The sequence below is a fragment of the Bolinopsis microptera genome, chromosome 10 (genome assembly GCF_026151205.1).
Source record: "Bolinopsis microptera isolate Bmic1 chromosome 10, MBARI_Bmic_1.0, whole genome shotgun sequence".
NCBI classification, from domain to species: Eukaryota; Metazoa; Ctenophora; class Tentaculata; order Lobata; family Bolinopsidae; genus Bolinopsis; species Bolinopsis microptera.
In genome coordinates, this window is record NC_087081.1 from 13483491 (window position 1) to 13503687 (window position 20197).

Sequence of the window (20197 nt, forward strand, 5' to 3'; positions counted from 1 at the left end):
AAAATTCGAATTCGTTGTTACTCTAGAGCGAATATTTAAACTTGATCTAAGAACGAATAACCCATGGTTTAAATCAGAAAACAACTATAAAGACTACACTAAAGAGACACCAACCAAAAAAGTTTTTAAGAATCTGTACACAAAGAAGAAACCCAAAAGAGTTCGTATAAGAATACTTGAAATCGAAAGCAGTGTATACGAACTACCTTATTGTAGGAGAAATAATCCAATTCTGATTCCCGAATCGGGTCGACTGCACGCACCTCACTGCAAAAACACCAATCAAGAAACTGTTGATGTTATTGGTGACCGTACTTTTCAGAATAGACAATTCCATTTACAGGATATTAAACAAAGGATCAGCCAGTTGCAAGCTGCAAGCGCACCTGAATGCTAAATGAGTTACCTACCAGCTAGAAGCAACGTCTCTTGTTTAATGAGAAACTTCACATTTTTTCTCTCAGTTATTCTATAAAAGCGTTCCTGCTATCTCATAGTTTAGTTCCATATCGCGTGTGACATCATCATCATGATCAAATCTACAATGGATGAACTAAAAACAAGTTTAATTGTTTCTGGACGAGGGAAAATAATAAAAACCATGTTTGATCGACCCTTGTCTGTTCAGGGGAAATCTATTCGACTAAAATCTGTGAACTTTCCGATTCCACAGAACCAACCTATCCGATATACATTTTCTGTCAAAGATGTTACAGGAAATATTCATACTCTTTCTCTACCACCAGAGAACTGGTATTGGTCTGAAGACATATTGAAAACAATGTATACAGTTTTGTGTGAGCTCTACGATTCTCTAGATTTTAACAACTCACAAACTTACATTATCGACAGCGAGTCACAAGATGTTGAAATAGTCAACTACAGCAAACCAAGATTCGTTTCTGTACCTTATACAGCCATATATTACGGCGAAAGCGGTCTGAAGATTGTGCCAGACCAATCGTCGCAGAGTGTATTCTCATTATTTGTGAAGAGAGAAAATCGTTCTAATGATAAAAGACTTGCGTATATACCTCATATACCTTATTCATCTAGTACTCAACAGGACACTGAAAACGAATTAAATAGTACTCAAGCTGTGTACTTGTTTTGTGATGCTATCAGACCCATATATATTGGAAGAAGTAAAAGACAAATACTAGATGTGATAAATATGTCACGTGATGGGAATTACTTTAGTAATTCCCAAGGCGAATTTCACGAATTTGCGGTTGATGAATTGATGCAGATTAGTTTTTATTTTCAGACGGTTGACGGTCTTGTGATAGGTTTTGACGATCCGGTAGTCATCCATTTCTTAATAAGCTAGACATATTAAATTATATAATTGAACAGGCGTCCAAATCAAATTACACAAAGTAACCTACTTCATACTTGATAGTATGACCTACTTAAGGAGCGACACAAAGGACGACTCTCATTAACCTATTAAACAATGGACTTCCCCAGCGAAATTAATCTCGATGTTGAGGATGAATACAAGTCTATCTACAAAAAACATTACCAGACAATTCGTACAAGAGTTACTAAAGGTCGTCTTAGAACGGTGTACCATTTTCTCGTCACTGGCGATTACTCACGGAATAAAGCTAAAGAATTTATTTCAGAAATTGATATGGAATTAAATCGTAATAATGCCTACAAAATCAACGTGGCTTTCGGCTTTATTCTGAGGAATCATCGCACAGGTGATTTGAGGTTCTTTCATCCGTCACAAAATTAATAAAACAAAAGTTAATAAAACAAAAGTTAAATTTATTACCAATTATTCAATCAATACATATCATAAATTCTAATATTGGATACACAATGCAAAATGGATGTCTTAAACTATAATTTTGTTGTGACTAATAATCTATTGACTTTCAAAGTTGAATTTTAGTTAAGTATGAAATGCCACCACATCATAGTTAGGGTAAAATGTTATATTTAAATTTTAAAATTGAGAAGATTGCTCTATGGCCTACAATTTAAAATTCTAGCAAAAGATATCTTATTTTTAAATAGTTGGTTACAGTTTATGACAGTACTGGCATGACTAGTTTAATTGTGGCTGGTAAAAGGACCCAGTTGCCTGTAAGGGCTTTACCGAACCCCTGGGGACCACAATGTGATAAGATCAGGCCAGATGTTTCTATGTAGAGCAATTTATTTATTTCGGAGCTATGATTATATGATATTGCTGGTGGTCATGTTTAAAGGTCAGTTTATCCTTGTGTGTTAATTATCCATCCAGATGCTTGGTGATGTGCGTAAATCATGCCCTTCTACGATATATAATGTTTAACCATAAATTTGTTTTTACCACAGAAACTGTGGCACTAATGTCAATTAACAATATTTACATTCATTGATATTTAAAGCGTGTTTTTCCCCAGCACTACTACACAACAAAAACCTGTCGGCCCACCGAGGAAACACGGTCGCAGAACAAAGAGCCCAATTGTGCTCTTCTATTCTGTGATCGTGTGTATCTACAATAAACTAGCTAAATGTACTAAGAAAATTTAATGGAATCATTACAGTCGTTTGATAAGTTCACGTGTCAAAGTAATGTTCATGGTGATCAAATTTTTGTATCCCCGGTGGGCAAACACTCGTCCCAAAGGCTAAGGCATACCTGTCGATGTTTCACCATACGAAGTAAGGCGATTTGAACATATACTCAGCTTACAACTCAACCCATGGGACGAGACGTCGTGAGTCTCAAAATTCTCCAAAATATATAGCACATAACTAGTTAGCAAACACTAAACACAACATACATACGATACCAAATAATGTATAATGCCATTACTACATTCGAAAGAAAATATATCTGCTATCTAAATTAAAAAATTGAAGAATAAACCTGAAGAAAGGAGAAGGAGAGAGGGGTTTGGGAGAGGCAGAGTAGGAAAACAACAGGATCCTGTGCCGCAGGATTTTAAAATTTGTTGTATGATGATTCGTTTTGTTTCGTCTCTTAGATTAATATATAGGTCTGATACCCTTGTCATGGTTCTTTGCAATAACACCGTGGTTTACTCATATGATTAAGTTTAGTTAATTAACCTATTTCAATGATAATTCATTTGCATCAAAGTTGTAACTGCACCATAGTTGTCTGTCATATTTAGATTGTAGTTCTAACAAAGTTTTCTTAAGATTATTCTTGAATATACTGATAGGAGTGGAGAAGTCTATTTCACTCGTTGACTTACGGCAGTGATTCCAAATACTGGTAAATTGGTAGATGAATAGTGAGGACGGAGTGGGTGGGATGAAGTAGTTGTCTCGTCTTGGTGACCTGTTGAATAAAGAGAACATTGAGACTGGTGATTGGAACTTATTAATTTTAAACATTTCCAGTAAATAGTGCAACTTATGAAGATTGTGGACAGTCAGGAAGTTATACTCGTTACAGATTGGTTTACTGTGTTCTAGTTCAAAGAAATCTTTGCCTAACATCTGCTTGATAACTTTACCGGTCTTATCCCTAGTGATAGGCCTTACTCTGGCACATGTTTTGAACTTATTGAAGTACGCATCATTATCACCAAAGAGAATTCTTATGCATTTCTTTTGTGTTTTAAATATGGCTTCTAGTTTATTATTTGATACACCTCCCCAAACAGATATTCCATAACATAGGTGTGATTCAAAAAGGGTGTGGTACAGGTCCTTATATAGTTTTTTAGGTACACAGCGTCTAATTCCACATAGTCTACCAATCTCACATTTCAATTTACGATTTAACGCTCTTAAGTGAGCATCCCAGTTCAGTTTTTGGTCAATAATGACTCCAAGAAACTTAATGCTATAAAAATGAGACTCAGTGTTGAGGATGACTCCGATGATGCTCTTATCTCCAAGAAATTCTGGACCTACGTTAAGTCTAAATCAAAGTCAACCAGGATCCCTGAAACTGTTAAATATCATAATCGCTTTCGAAACAATCCATCTGATCAAGCTGCCCTTTTTAACGAATATTTTTATGAGCAGTTTTCTCAAGAGAGCGATTATGGCATTGACATAGATTTTCGTGATGATTTTTTTTCCAGTCTTGTGTTTAGTAGAGAAGATGTTCTGTTGATTCTCAAAAAGTTAAATCCTAACAAGGCCCCTGGCCCTGATGGGATTCATGGGAAAGTCCTCAAAAACTGTGCCCAAAGCCTTGCATACCCACTTAGTGTTTTATTTAACCTGTCTTTCTCAAGCGGATGCATACCCCCTGATTGGAAGCTGGCACTTGTAGTACCAGTGCACAAAAAGGGTGGTAAGTCTTCGGTTGAGAACTACAGGCCTATCTCGTTAACATCTCTTGTAATGAAAGTCTTTGAAAGGTGCATAAAGACTGCATTATACGCTGCATGTTCTGATCTGTTGGATGACCGACAACACGGTTTTGTTAATGAACGTTCATGCACATCCCAAATGATACCTTTCACGGACAATCTTGCACTTGCACTGAACAACAGGTCCAGGACTGATATAATATATTTTGATTTTGCGAAAGCTTTTGATAGCGTTTCGCATGACCTCATTTTAAGTAAATTAAAGAATATTTTTAAAGTTGATGGACTAATGCTTAAATTTATCAAGTCCTATCTTGAGGGGCGACAACAACAAGTAGTGATAGGAGGCCAAACGTCTTCCTCTCTATCAGTTCGGTCTGGTGTCCCTCAAGGTTCTATACTTGGCCCTCTATTGTTTGTAATATTTATAAATGACATGTTCTCCTGTGTCTCTGAAGGCACCAATATCGCCCTTTATGCAGATGACACTAAAATTTGGAGGGAGATTCTTGGTTACCCTGACCATCACATAATCCAAAATGACATCAATAGATTGTATGATTGGTCAGTGAGAAATCGAATGAAGTTCCACCCACAAAAGTGCAAAGCCCTCTCTGTGTCCCTGCAAAGAAACGTGCTGGATAAATTGCCATTCAATACCTTCTTCTATAAACTTTCAGGAAGTGATATTGACTTTGTGCCCTCTCAGTCAGATTTAGGAGTCGCAATAAACTCCAGGTTTAATTGGGGTGCACAATGTAAAGCGCTTGTTTCCAAAGCTACCTCCAGACTTGGACTACTTAGGAGAACATGTCATTTCACTACTGATAAAAGGCAGAAAAGATCGTTCTATTTGGCGTTAATTAGGTCTATATTTGAACATTGTTCTGTCATATGGTCCCCTCAATCTGCAACTCATCTTCAACAGTTTGTTGCTATCCAAAAGAGGGCTATTAAATGGATTAATGGTGAACCCTACTCCAGTTATAATGACGATAAACTTGCTACAGAGCAAAAGAAGCTAAATATTCTCCCTGTCATGCAGAAGTTTATTTATAACGATCTTATGACCTTCTATAAAATAGTGAATAGCATAATCCCAGTTTCGCTTCGTACTTATATAGTCCTATGCCGTCCAGAGGGCACCCGATACACTAGGCACAATGCTCAAATAATTGATAGGTCGGATACTTCAACTTACATGAGTACCACTGTGCCCTGCTCGGATGCCTTCCGAAATAGCTTCTTTCATAGATCTATGCTGAAATGGAATAGTCTACCAGTATGTATCCGGCAGTCAGAGCGGATTTCTACTTTTAAGGCCAATCTGATCAAGTACCTCTGGGCTGCCGATACAGTCTGGCCAGACTAGCTCATCAGTCTTATGATTCTGTTGGTTACAATTCTGCCGTCCAATTTCCTACCCGCTTGTCCTATTCTTTTTTCTTCTATCAGTTGTGACGGAATTGTAATGAACAAAATCCATATATAATTATTTATGATATGTTTGATTTTTTGTTATTGTATGTCATTCAAATTTGGTAGACGGCCCCAACGTTAATGTGGCTCTTGCTATGTGTTGGTTCAGCCGAATTAATTATTATATAATCAAGTTTATTTTTCTCTTTTAGTTAGTTGTCATCCGGCCAAACATTAAGCAACTTATATTGCAGTACCATTTTTCAATTAGTATATCAAAATATGTCATTGTAATTTTGCATGGCTGAAATGTAACGCTTGATTTATATATATATAATAATTAATTGAATTTTCAAATAAAAAAAAAATACGAATTACCAATGAAGGTAAAAAATAGAAAAGATATGAAAAAGATCCTTGATGACTTGCAAAGTGAAGATGCTAGAGCTTACGCAATGGCTCATAGACCCTCGACTGTATGGAGAATGGAGAAAATCGTTTGTGTTCGCTTCGATGTTTATAAATTGGCGACGCAAGTGACATAAACTTTCATTTACGTTTTTGTTCAGTTACGTTTCGTGTCAAAATTATGGATTTACCGAGTTATGTTGCTTATCGTATGTATTGTGATGTTAATGCGATACCAAGTCGCTACAACATAACATTTGAGAAGGTCTTCAGAGAGTTAACGGATTTTTCTCTTGCTTACACTAAGCAATACGCCGCCCAATTGTTTCATAAAATTCCAGGAAACCGAACCTCTATTGATGAGTTACTTACAGATACGAAGAACATTTTCACGGGTTTTGTAAAAGAATTGGAGACTGTCGATAGTGTACTGGCGATTCAAAGTCTATTTATTGCATCTTATTATCTGATGATCAAATACAAGAGTAATCCTCAAATGTGTGGACATGTGTCATTTTGGTTTGATGTTTTTACATACAAATCAAAAGGTTGGGACAAAATGTTGAGTAACCCTCGTGGTAACACTAACTCTGTCACGTGACGTCATAGACTCGTCCTATAAAACGGAGGCGTGACAGTAAAACTCTCATTTCTGTGTATTACGTTTGTGTTTGTCATGACTTTGAAACTAAGTAATTCTAGCATTAGAACCTGGCTGGGTTATGTGACAGCTGAGATTGTGCAAAGATGCATAACAATGTGCGTTGAAGAATGCTTGGCCTGCAGAAACGGTGTTATCAGTCCACTTTTACATTTTCACAACGAGTTGAGTTTGATGGATAAAATTCGCCGATACTTGGGGCGTGTTGTCATTGATCTTGAGTATCTTTTCGATCAATTCATTTTACAATTTGGATGGTTTGCCCTAAATCGAAGAGACTACATTCAACTGGCAGAAATCTTTCTTAATGTCAGCACACCTGAAGCAATAATGTATGGAAAGTACATCACACATCAAAACGATCACGCCATTTATGAACAACAACTACAAGATTCTAGATCGGCTGCTGAATCTATTGTCATAGAAAGTACCTTGGATGGGGCTGTAAAACCCAAACCGACTGAATGCAGCAGTTTAAAGCGACAACCTTCATCTGACAAGAAGCCGATAAAAGCAAAACGCAGTAAAAAGGCTATCACTTCTCAAGATGCTGCTCCAGGGAACAATCTATGATATCACTGAGCGCGAAAAATACACCAGAATTGTGGTCGTTGTGGAAACAGGATTTCAATCTGATGTCTACTTATTTCGGGTGACCGCTGAGTTACAAGATGAAATAGAGTTGGGGGCCGGTGTACTGTTATCTGGTAACTATACAACCCGCGATGGATGCAGGCGATTTGTTTTAGAATCAATAATAAGATGCGAATTCAAGTCATGTGATATTTGTAAGCTTCCATTGACAGCAGAGCAGTGAGTCTTAAAACATGACAATGAAATCCAGCGATTAAAGGGAAAGTGGACAGTCCTATATAAAAACTACTCCCGTGGCTACTTAGAGTTATTTCTTCAAAAAGATGATATGGTCTTTCCAATAACAATTGCAAGCAAATCATGGTTATATAATTTATTGGACGATATCACAGAAGATGACGTAGTTGAGATAGAAGGGTGGCGACACAAAGACAAAACCATTCTAACGGCTTGTGGGAAAGGTGACTACCGAGATGTTATATAAGGACACTGTTCACTTTTAGAATCTCATTAAGTTTCAAGATGCGAAATATATCATTAAATTTTTCTTTAGTGATTTTTGTCGTATTAACTGTAGAATTGTCCAAATTTGAAAATTTTAAGATTTCATTTGATCCAAAATGTCTTGAGTATTTTCTGTTTAACGGTTCGAGCAATTACGCGTATTTTCATCATAGAAATGGACAATTTGAGCTGTGGTTAGGTCAGAATGAAATAAATTATGCACTCTACACAGCTAGAAACAGCTCAACGCTCCTTTTCGAGTGGAATGGTTTATCACCGAAAGTAAATCACCAAAAAATGAAACTCGTGCTTTACGAAGGAACTATTCACCGCCCAATGAAATTTGACTCCGAGTATTACCTATGTAACCTTACTAGCGTGATAGGGGGTGACTCTGAATACCACGATCCTCTGGTTCATGTCGAACCTTTCTCGTATAAATGCAAGCCTCGATTAGATTTTGGTCTAATTTTTGCATTGGTAATAATATCAACGGCTAGTTTGCTTCTGTTGCTATACACTAAAAATGAATCTATCAAAACTCTACTTAGATCTAGGCTTTCCCGGATCATACAGTGGTGCCGACAAATTTTTTCGAGAAGTGAAGAAAGTATATCCCAAAGTGACGAAGAAGGAAATTTCACATACTCTACGTAAATTAGATGCTTACACTTTACATAAAAAAGCTATTCGCCCTAAACGATTTCGGAAAACATGGACCCACGCACCAAAAGATCTTTGGCAAATTGATTTATTGGACTTTCAAAAATTTAAAGGAGAAAATGACGATATAAGATATTTGTGTGTCGTTATTGATTGTTTTTCGAGATTTGTTTGGGTCAAAACTTTAAAGGATAAGTCAGCAAAGTCGATTGTTAAAGCACTCGCTCTGTTAATAATGACTGAAAGACCTAAACGTCTCATGTGTGACCGGGGCTCCGAATTTTTTAATGTTGATGTTAATAGAATGTTAGAGGCTTTTGGTCCCAAGATGTACTACGTTTATTCGCAAACGAAAGCATCTTTGGTAGAAAGGGTACAGAGGACATTACGAGGGAAAATAGGAAGACTATTTACAAAAAATAAGAATAACAATTGGGTCAACCATATTGACGATTTGGTGTATGCCTACAATAATAGTTACCACTCGTCAATAAAAATGAAACCAGCAAAAGTTTCTGAAAAGGATTACGTCAGAATACGCTTACGGTTATATCCTGGCTTTAAAACAGAGCCAGCAAAATTTAAAGTAGGACAAAAAGTGCGAATTATAACATACAAGAGAGATTTTGCTAAAGAGTATGAAGAGCGTTGGACGAACGAAATATTTCGTATAAAAGCATTACTTGATACGCAACCAAAAACATTCTTACTTGAAGATAAGGATGAAGAGCCTGTACTAGGATCTTTCTACAGTGAGGAGCTCCAGAATGTCGATTAAATTTATTGCAAATTCAAATATCTTGGTGATTGGTTCAAGTGGGTCAGGCAAGACTACTGCTGTATTGAGGATTGTTCGCAAGAAGCTGATTGACCCGATGCCTAGTAAGATATTTTACTTGTTTGGTGCTTATCAAGAAGAGTTCGAAAACTGGCAAAAAGATAAATCAAACCCACCAATAACATTTGTGAAAGGTCTCGATCTTAGTGTAATTGATAAATATAAGGGACCAAAACTCCTTATTTGCGATAACCTCATTCTCGAACTGAATAGAGCACTTGCACAACACTTCATAGCAGGATCGTCACACAAGAACACAACTACAATCTTTATATCTCACAGTTTGTTTCTGAATAATGAACTCTATAGGTTGATATCTAATAATAGTCAGTATCTGCTTCTTTTCAAAAATAAGAGAAATTTTTCACAAGTTGCCAGATTAGGTAGACAAATTTTAGGAACGAGACAAGAGTTGCTACTCTCAGCCTATAAATATGTGAAACCGTTTGATTTCGTATTACTTTCGTTTCACCCACTTGTACCAGAGGAGCTGTTAGTTACGACTGATTACTTTGAGCAATGCCCAAGCGTATTCACATGAGCATTAAATCACACCATGGAGCATTTAAGATGCTGTCAAAAGCTAAAAGAAACAATGCCATCATTATTCTAAAAAACACCCCGGATATGCATAAAGCAATCAAGGCTTTATGCCGATACATTTTAAATGGGACTTTACGACTCGAGAAAAAGCACGTAAAGAAACTAAAACCTCACAGAAAATTCATCAAGTCACTGGCTAAGGGTACCAACAAGATATATATTTTATAATTGCTTTTGCGTTGATTTAGTCGCTCTCTTATCAGTTGTTGATAATCGCACTGTGCTATCATTGTGCATACATTGTACTGTGAGTGTGGCTATACACAAGTGGTTGTACATTATCTGAAATGGAGTTATCGAATGAATTATCGATCGGGAACTTGCTTCTCCGTGCGGGAACGAACGAAATAGTAAAACAAGTCATCTCGAAGTTTGATCATTCAAAAAAGCGAGCTGAAAATCTCAAAGCATTAAAGTCGTCTAATCTTGAAATGTTGGAGCATTGTGCTGAATTTTTGTGTATTAACTTAGCTGACAGTGATCGTAATAAGATTTACACAAAGGACACACTTGCCAGTAGAATACTGTTCCAGTTAAACGCTTTGCTCCCCTCACAATGCCCGGAGTGTAACCAGAAATACGTGATAGATCTCGAGCCGGAACAGAAACCGCTTTTTCACTGCCATATGTGTTTTCGGGGATCTCACGATTGTGCTGTTGTATCTGGTTTACATGATGTTTTAACTCAGGCTTCGATAGACCTACCTTCTAGCTACGTTTGGCTGTGCAAATCTTGCAACGAGTCTAGTTTGCCTATTGTGTCTAGAAAGAGGAAAACTCCCCATGATAGCGTGAGTATCACGGACCCCGCTATCCTTGCGAGACTTAATGCTGACACTATATCTTCTTCGCAAGTTTCCTCGCCTCACAACGAAACATCGGAATCTTTCAAGCAGAACCAGGAGAAGTTAAATCTTAATGATCTCAACTCAAAACTGGACAAAGTTGTCAGAGAACGGGTGTGTGAGAAGTATAAGCGAGGAAAATGTCCGCATGGTTTAAGGGGGAAGAAAGAACATGAAGGACGTGTCTGTGAGTTCGAACACCCTAGATACTGTGATAAGTACTGCCGCTTTGGTACTCAGCGTAACTTCGGGTGCAATAAGGGTTCCAGCTGCAAGTTCTTTCACCCCGTGCTCTGTAAGTTCTCTGTCAAGAACAAGCTGTGTACTAACTCAGAGTGCACATTTATCCACCTGAAAGGGACCCGGAGAAAGGAGAATGGTGATGCTCCTCGGCCCAAGAAAGGTGATAAAGCTGCCCCCGCCCCTACAGCTACCCAGGATTCTACCTCAGTTGCTGATTATGGGGCTTCTTTTTTAGAGTTAGCGAGACTGATGGACAGGATGCAAACCTGCTTCACTCGGGAAATCTCGGAAATCCGTGCCAGTCTCCGCCCCAACCCTCAATACCAGTTTCCCCCACCACACCTTCAGTCAGGATTGGCGTACCCACAGCACCAGTACCCCTACCCGACACCTCTGCTCCCTACCCATGCCCAGATGATGCAGAACGTGCCCACTATTCCTCATGCCTTGTCTTAAACGTGCAGTCCATGAATCCGAGCGCTTCAAGTACAAGCCGTTGGAAGGTGCCCGATATTTCCGCTTACATTAACGATGAACGAGCGAGAAATCATTCCTTACCTTTTGTAGCGCTCACTGAGACTTGGCTCAAACCCTATATGGCTGATGCCCAACTACATGTTCCAGGGTATACAGTCTCCCGATGTGACCGAAGTGGGCGGGTCGGAGGCGGAGTTTTGCTCTATTCCCATATCAACATACCTGTAAGTGAGTGTGATACGTTTGATGATGGTACCTGCGAGGGTTTATTTTGCAGATTCAGCACGATTAATACATGTGTTGTAGTGGCTTATCGACCCCCAAATGCCCCCCTCAGCAGTTTCAACTCACTTTTGGAGTTTATCTCCACGTGTATTCACCGTGTTAATGATGAAAGCTACGATATTATGCTCACAGGTGACTACAACTTACCCTCAATAGACTGGCAGACTGTATCCGTGTCGTCAGGAGGTTCCAGTGAGACTCAGCTATCAGCTCACTCCCTTCTCAACTTCATGGCCAAGCATCTGCTGAGTCAATACGTCCTTTGTCCAACCAGGGGTAACAATGTTCTAGACTTGTTCATTACGAATAACAGCAGACTTGTTACTAATGTTCAGGCACAAGCTACCTCACTGTCTGACCATCATCTGGTGGATGTTATGCTCGCTACCAATCCGCTATCCCGAAAGGAGGCTACCATCCCTAAGTTTGACGAAAGTAGCTTCAGGTCTCTTGACTTTTTTAAGGCGGATTTTGATGCACTAAAGGAGGAGTTACAGAAAGTTAACTGGTCTCAGCTTCGTGACTCATGCTCCTTTGAGGAGTTTCCTGCTCTTTTTACGGAGACCCTGTTCCAGATTTGCTGTTCGTGTGTTCCTCAGAAATCGGTGCCCTCTGGACGTCCTAAGCACAGCAACGCGTTGAGACGGAAATGCAACCGGCAAAAAGCACGACTCCAAGCATTAATTGACAAGAATGCTTCAGAAGACCAGATCAAGGCAGTCAGGAATAAAGTTGCACTCTTACAGTACGACATCATGACTGCACATACCAAGAAACTGGATGAGAAGGAGAACAGAGCCATCGAGAAGATTAAAAGTAATCCGAAGTTCTTCTATAGTTATGCCCGATCCCTCTCAACTATCAAATCCAGTATTAACATGCTATTTGATGCAAACCAGGAGATCACTACTGACACAAAGCAGATGGCGGACTTACTTCAGGAGCAGTTTAGCTCCGTGTTCAGTGATCCAAGCTCTCCTGATATCAAGGACCCAGATTTCCCGTTACCTATGATCGAACATCCGCAAACTCTTGAAGATTTTTGCATCATGGATGACGATATCATATCTGCAATTGGGAATATTCCTCCTAACTCTGCTAGCGGACCTGATGGAATACCTGCTATCCTCTTAAAGAGCTGTGCAAAAGAGATGTGCGAGCCGATACGGCTCATCTGGAGCGAATCCTTTGAGCGTGGTGAAGTACCTAAGTTCTACAAAGATACCTACATCACTCCTCTATACAAAAAGGGTGATCGGGCGAGAGCTGTCAACTACCGGCCGGTGGCGCTCACATCTCACGTTATAAAAGTGTACGAACGCATACTGCGTGGCAAGATGGTTAGCTTCATAGAGAAGAACGGATTACTCTGTGATAATCAACATGGCTTTCGATCTGGGCGGAGCTGTCTCACCCAACTGCTCAGTCACGTTGATGACATTGTTCAAGGATTGGTGAAAAACGCTGATACTGACGCCATATACCTTGACTTTGCGAAAGCATTTGATAAAGTGGATCACCGACTGCTTATTAAGAAACTTAGAAGAATGGGAATTCACGAAAAGGTGGTGTCGTGGATCGAATCCTTCTTAAGTGACCGCACACAGTGTGTTGTGTTGGACGGGATGTCATCACTTGCTGCAGCAATCATAAGCGGAGTGCCACAGGGTACAGTTTTGGGCCCGCTGCTTTTCATTTTGTTCATTAATGACATGAAGCTGTGCATCACAGGATGTGTCATTAGATTCTTTGCTGACGATACACGGATTTTGAGGCACATCTATACACTTGAAGATGCAAGTATACTGCAAAATGATCTCAACTCTGTCATCGACTGGGCAAGATGCAATAACATGTCATTGCATGAGGATAAATTTGAGATACTCGTGCACAAACACTGTCCCCGAAACAGCTTGCAAGACCTCCCGTTTGCCATCCTGACGCAAACTTATCAAGTTTCGCATGGTAACATAATGTACCCTACGGATGCAGTCAAAGACCTGGGGGTTTTGATCTCGGCGGACTTGTCTTGGAGCTCACATGTTACTATGATAGCAGATCGTGCCCGTAAAGTTGCCTCTTGGGTTCTGAGCGCTTTTAGATCGAGAAACAAGATCACTATGCTGACCCTCTACAAGTCATTAGTCAGAAGCCATCTCGAGTACTGTTGTCCCCTCTGGAATTCAACTAAGCAAGCTGATATCGCTGAGCTAGAGGGAGTACAACGTACATTTACGTCCAAAATACATGGTGTGCAACATCTGAACTATTGGCAGAGACTGAAGGCCTTAAAATTGATGTCTCTTCAACGGAGGAGAGAACGTTACACTATCATTCATATGTGGAAGATCCTACACAAGAAGTGTCCTAATGATGTCAACGTTCAGTTTACAGATACACTCCGTTATGGCCAGAAAGCAGTAGTCCCTAGCTTGTCAACGTCCAGTAGCCAAAGGAATCAATCGATCTTTGACAGCTCATTTGTAGTGATGGGGCCTCGATTGTGGAACATCATTCCCGCAAACCTGCACCTTATCGAGGACCCCCTACGTTTCAAGTCATTGTTGACGGAGTTTGTTACATCTATTCCGGACGAACCTCCTGTTACTGGATATTGTTGCCAGAACGGGAATTCGTTATTGAACTGGAGCGCAGAAAAGACAGCAACTTCGCTGCACGGGTGGTCAGCCGTTCTGATGACCCGATAGAGGATCTATGAAGCAACCCCAAGTAACCCAAGTAAGTAACAAATCTATAAATACCAAGGTACAAAAAGGCGGCTCAATATTTCAAACTATATTGAAGACGGTGCTGCCTCTTATCCCGGCAATATTATGAGATTTCTATTGGTTTCAGCAGATCAACCGTCTATCAGGAAAAGCATTGACGTCCCAGACCGACTTGTTCAGAAGGATAAGATTAATGTGAAAAAATCAAAGTCTAAAAAACGCACTGCTTCTAATGTAAAGAGATTAGGATCTAAAATTAAGAGAGTAGACTCTAAAATACAGACTACGGGCTCTATAAATAAACCAAATCAAACCTCAAAATCCATTATTCGAAAAAATGGAGCAGTACATCACCGTGACAAGCGGAGACTCCCCGAGTAGATTTTCTTCAAGCTTCAATAGCGTAATCAATCTCACAGATGGATATGAAATTGCCGTCAAAAGCATATACCATGCGCCAATATTCAATGTAACAGAAAAAAAATAACAGTTTTGCAGTCATCAAAGGTGGAAAAATCTCACGTTTCGAAATTTCAAATGGCTTTTATGATAGATCATGCGAAATTTTAAGGGCCGCCTACAAAGTAATGAATCAAACTTTTGATGAAGATTATGATGGAAAAAGATCAAATTTAAAGGATCCTCCAACTTTTGAGATCGATTTGAATGGTCGAAATATTTTGAAGTTGTCGCAGAGAACAGAAAATTTCTCATTTGATGAAAAATCTCCTCTCTTTGAAATCTTTGGGTGCTATAAAGATACAGCTGACAAGAATAAGATTGAAGTTGACGATTACCCACTGAAAACCACAGTCGTATGTGGTCTTCTTTATTCGAGCGTGGTGAAAGATTCCATAATCAATAATACATTTGCGAGATTGATGACCTGTATTCCGTTACGATCCAAAAAGGGGTACAGCTTCCACGAATTTCAGAATCCAAGCTACAAGCCACTTTCCGTAAGTTCTTTCACAGACCTGAGTTTCATTATCACAGACCAAAATGGTGAGGACGTCAAATTTGACCATTCATCGGGATGCGGATCTGTTTGTGATTCAATTACGAATGTGGACTATCCCACTATCTTAAACTTACACATTAGAAGACCTCAATTCTAATCCGATTGATCCGTAGCTATATAAGTAGGTGAACATTTCATTTGCAATTAATTATTGAACTGTCGTGACAGAATGCGTCAAACTTATACACCAAACCGCTCATCGGAGCAAGCTTTCAAAAACGCTTTGAATAACGACTTGGGAGTCTATCATTTTAATAATCAGACCAGGTTCGGAATCGGCGGTTTTCTGAAAAAGATGTTTAAACAAGTCGTGCCAATCACAGTGCTGGCAAGCACGAGCGGTGTCTTTATTGGGGGAATACTATGTACCCCCTTTACTATTACACCCCTTTACTATTACATCCCCCTTTGGTACACGTTGGAAGCCTCTTTCGTGCACGCGAAGCGTGCACTCCGGCCGGAGGCGGCGGCCGAAGGCCGCCGCCTCCGGCAGGAGTTTTTCAGGCATTAAGACTCATCGGAAGTCGTTCAGCAGATTTATTTTTAGTTCAAAACATTCTAATTTGATGTCAAAGATGACAGAAATAAGAAATAGTTATGTTGAGATTTTTAAGAAATTTGCATAAAATACGCGCCAGCACTGTTATACGAAATTCGGTAAAAAACCCAAAATCGCCATATTCAGGTGCCTTAAAAACCATGTTAAGATTGAGTTAGAGATCTGAAACTTTGCAGGGCGTCTAGACGTTGACCTAATCGACTGTAAAAAAAGTTTCAAGTTTCAGGAGCACCGGGAAATGGGTTTTCTAGAACCCCTGTTTTACGACAGATTGTCGTGATATATACATATATATATACATATATATATTCAGGGATAGACGCTTTGCCAGTCAATTCTAGGCTATATTTAGGTGTCCGTAGATTCAGAAGCTTTAAAGATACAGCCATTTCGGACCACAGGTCTTGAAGATAATTGTCTAGACTTTAGTTTACATTATGTTAAAAAGTAATTCAACGTCATCATCACCACTTGATGACGTCATCAAGTTAACCGTTTTTAAAACTTGATTTTTCACAAAGTAATCATTTTTAAAATCGATTTTACGCCATTAAGGAGTAATTTTATTCAAAATTTGAGGACATTTTCATCTTAGATAATTGTTTAAGCATTCTGAAAATCTACCGGAAAGTTTTTCTAGCTTGCTCCTTCATAAAGATATTCGCTATTGAAGTTAGTGCTTTTTTAAAGAATAATTTTATAAAAACGCTAATTTTACGTTCTAGTATTCTCTGGTGTTACACCATCCCTTGGGTTGTGGAGCTCAATTTTGCTTCTAAAGGTCTAAATTGTGTCATAGGCTAGTTTTAAAGTTGAAAATCGAAAAGTTGCACACGTGGGGCCACGCCCAAATTGATAGAAAATTGCTAAAATCACTGAAAATTGCTGTTTTCACCAATTTCCGTCAACTTTGGAGTGCCGTTGTGATAATAGTTCTTCTTGAAATACTTTGAAACTTTTCATGCTTATCAAACTATATATAAAACACCATCATGCAAAAATTTACGGTGATTCAATATTGGATGCGCACGCAACTTCCGCTCAAGGTTTGCACGTGCGAAAGGTTCAAATTTTGCTCATTCGTGATTTGAACAAATTCTGCTTTGCCACGACAGTTCAATGTCATTATATATGAATTTAATGCCAACTTGAATGAGCATAAAGTGGCATATTCAGTCAGTGATCGACCGATATGCTTACCTAAACACAAGGAAATGTTTTTAAAGGAAAAATTTCGAAATTGTTGAAATCACCTCCTTATTAATATTAATGAAGTTATGAGTTTACATTTCGGCTTTGTAAAGTACCCTGACATTATAATCAAAAAGAGATGATATTTGACCAAAACCCATAATCATGGGTAGAGTGGAGCGCTGCCAGTGTCTCTCTTTCCCAAACAAAAGGCAATGATATCAATTTGAATGACCGTTATCAAATGCAAAATGATACCGAGAATGAAATCGGTCGCTCGCTTTTCCCATTCATTTACAATTGAAATAGATTACATGTTATAAATTGAAACTAATTACAATTCGTAAGCCATGAATGAGTGGGAAATGCGAGCGACCGATTTCATTCTCGGTATCATTTTGCATTTGATAACGGTCATTCAAATTGATATCATTGCCTTTTGTTTGGGAAAGAGAGACACTGGCAGCGCTCCACTCTACCCATGATTATGGGTTTTGGTCAAATAGGTAAGTCACTTTTAAGAAGTGGCATCGAATTAGCCAAGCCAGAGCTTCAAAAATTAGCAGTTAAGGGTATCGAAAAAGGAGCAAATTACGGAGTCAGGAAATTGGGAAATGCCATCTCCACAGATAAGATCAACAAAAACGTCAAAAAACCGAAATACGGGACGCTCTCCTAGGCTATATAAAGCCGGTTGTAAGCTGGCTCTCATTCTTGACTTAACACTAACAGCACGATGACCAAATATGTTAAATCTGTGGAGGCTCTGCCTTCAAATTTACACCTTTGGGAAACAATTCACACACAAACTGGAATTGTTGAAACAAAGACTATCGATATTTTTCCGACAACATCTATTGAAGCTTCTGACACTTTGACGTTTATAATTCCGGCCATGTCAAAAATGATGCTGCAAAATGTTCAAATTGTGAGTGAAATTCGTGTCTTGACGGCGGCCGACGCAAATCCTGAAGCAAATCACCCGGTCAGTACTCTCCCGCACTTGGCAGCTGCATTATACAGGAATGTTGAAATTACTGCTGGATCCGCCTCCTTAGTTCAATCATTAATAATGCTTATGCTATTTCGAAGTTCTGGGAAACCACTTTGAACACACGATCGGGTTGTCACCCTCATTTACACTCCAAAGAAGGATACTGGATCGATACTGTTAAAACTAAGGCTCATTCTGAAGACGTTGCTTTCTTCCCTGATACAGGTACAGCTGTTGTGAACGGTGGTGGACAAGATAGAGCTAAAAACATAGCTCTAGGTAAAAAGGTCTGCCTAGTTTCTGACCTCGATGCTAGCATATTCAAACAGGACAAGCTACTTCCGTCAGAATTGGAGATGCAAGTGACACTAACCAAAAATTATTCAGAGTTCATTCTCCTATCTCCCGACAATCATACAGACAAAGTGAAGTTCGATAAAATAATGTTACGCTGCACGTTTCAGAGACCACAGGACGCTGTCTTAAACATAATTGAACAGAGGCTGAAAAAAGAAAATGCAATTTATCATACCGACAAGAGCGTTTTGAGTTTTCATTCTATTCCAGAAGGAGCAGCGGATCTGACTGTATCATCGATATTTGGCTCAACACTACCACACTCTTTTTTAATTGGTGTCCAGGATCGTGCGAGTTTTGGGAAAAACTCGCTCCAAAAACGCATTCTCATTACATCCCCTAAAGTCACTGCAGGTATACGTTAATGGGCGTGAACATTTTTTACGTAACGTTGAACGTATAGGAAACGACGACTACACATACATGTGGGACGCTTTTCTCAATCAATCCGGATATATTAATAGCGGTGATAATCTTCTACAGCATTATTATGGAGCGTATCCAGCCCAATTCATTGATTTGAGTCAATACGCTAGTGGCGGGAATCAGAAAGCCCTGAATTTACAAAGAAGCGGAACTGTGCGACTCCAGCTAGAGTTCCCAGAAGCTGCCCCAGCAGGGAGGGTATTGATGGTTTTAGCCTGGTATGATGAAATTATAGAGGTGACAAACGATCGTCAGGTAATCGTGATATAAGCCTCCATTTATGGTATATAAGCAATGAATCTGTCATTGATGTGACCATATGGATACGCTAGAGATTGACAAAACATTAGCTGACGTCAGTCATTTTCGGGGCGCTTTTGCGTACGACATTTTACCACCAAAACTTGATGAAGATTTTAGTTTGGTGATTAATACTGGTAATTCGTCGTCACCTGGTGACCACTGGCTGGTGTTACAGCGCAAACACGGGAGGATTTACTTTATCGACAGTTATGGGCGAAATTACAACGACGCTACTTTTGAAGCTAATTTTACCATTTTTATTTAGCAATAAAAAGTTACATCGGGGATGAGACTATCTCACGTAACAGAAAGTGGTTGCAGCGTTTAACTTCAAACGCTTGCGGTGCTTATTGTGTTTATTTCATTAGAGAGCTGAGCAAGCGTAGTTTTAAATCCTGTCTGTCTGTATTTAGTGTACATTTAGCGGAAAATGATAAGCTTGTTTCAAATTATTTAGACGAAATTCGGTGACGTTGAATCTTGAGTAACAATTTAACCAAAAAAACGATCAATATGTTTTAAATTATTTAAAATTAGATTTAAATAATCGGTATGTTGATGTAGTAATATAATTCTATTTTGAAAATCCATAACTGTGTCCAATTTCTTTACAACTAGATGTCTAAAAATGTGGTGCTAACTCCGTCATCAAGTATCTTCCTTTTACAGTAAAAGTAGCTCAAGCCCTTTCTTTCCATTCGATAGCTCAGCATGGTGTTGTTCTTGACAATGAAGCCTCTGTTTGTTGAGCTGACACTTTGCTTCGTTTGCAGAACTGA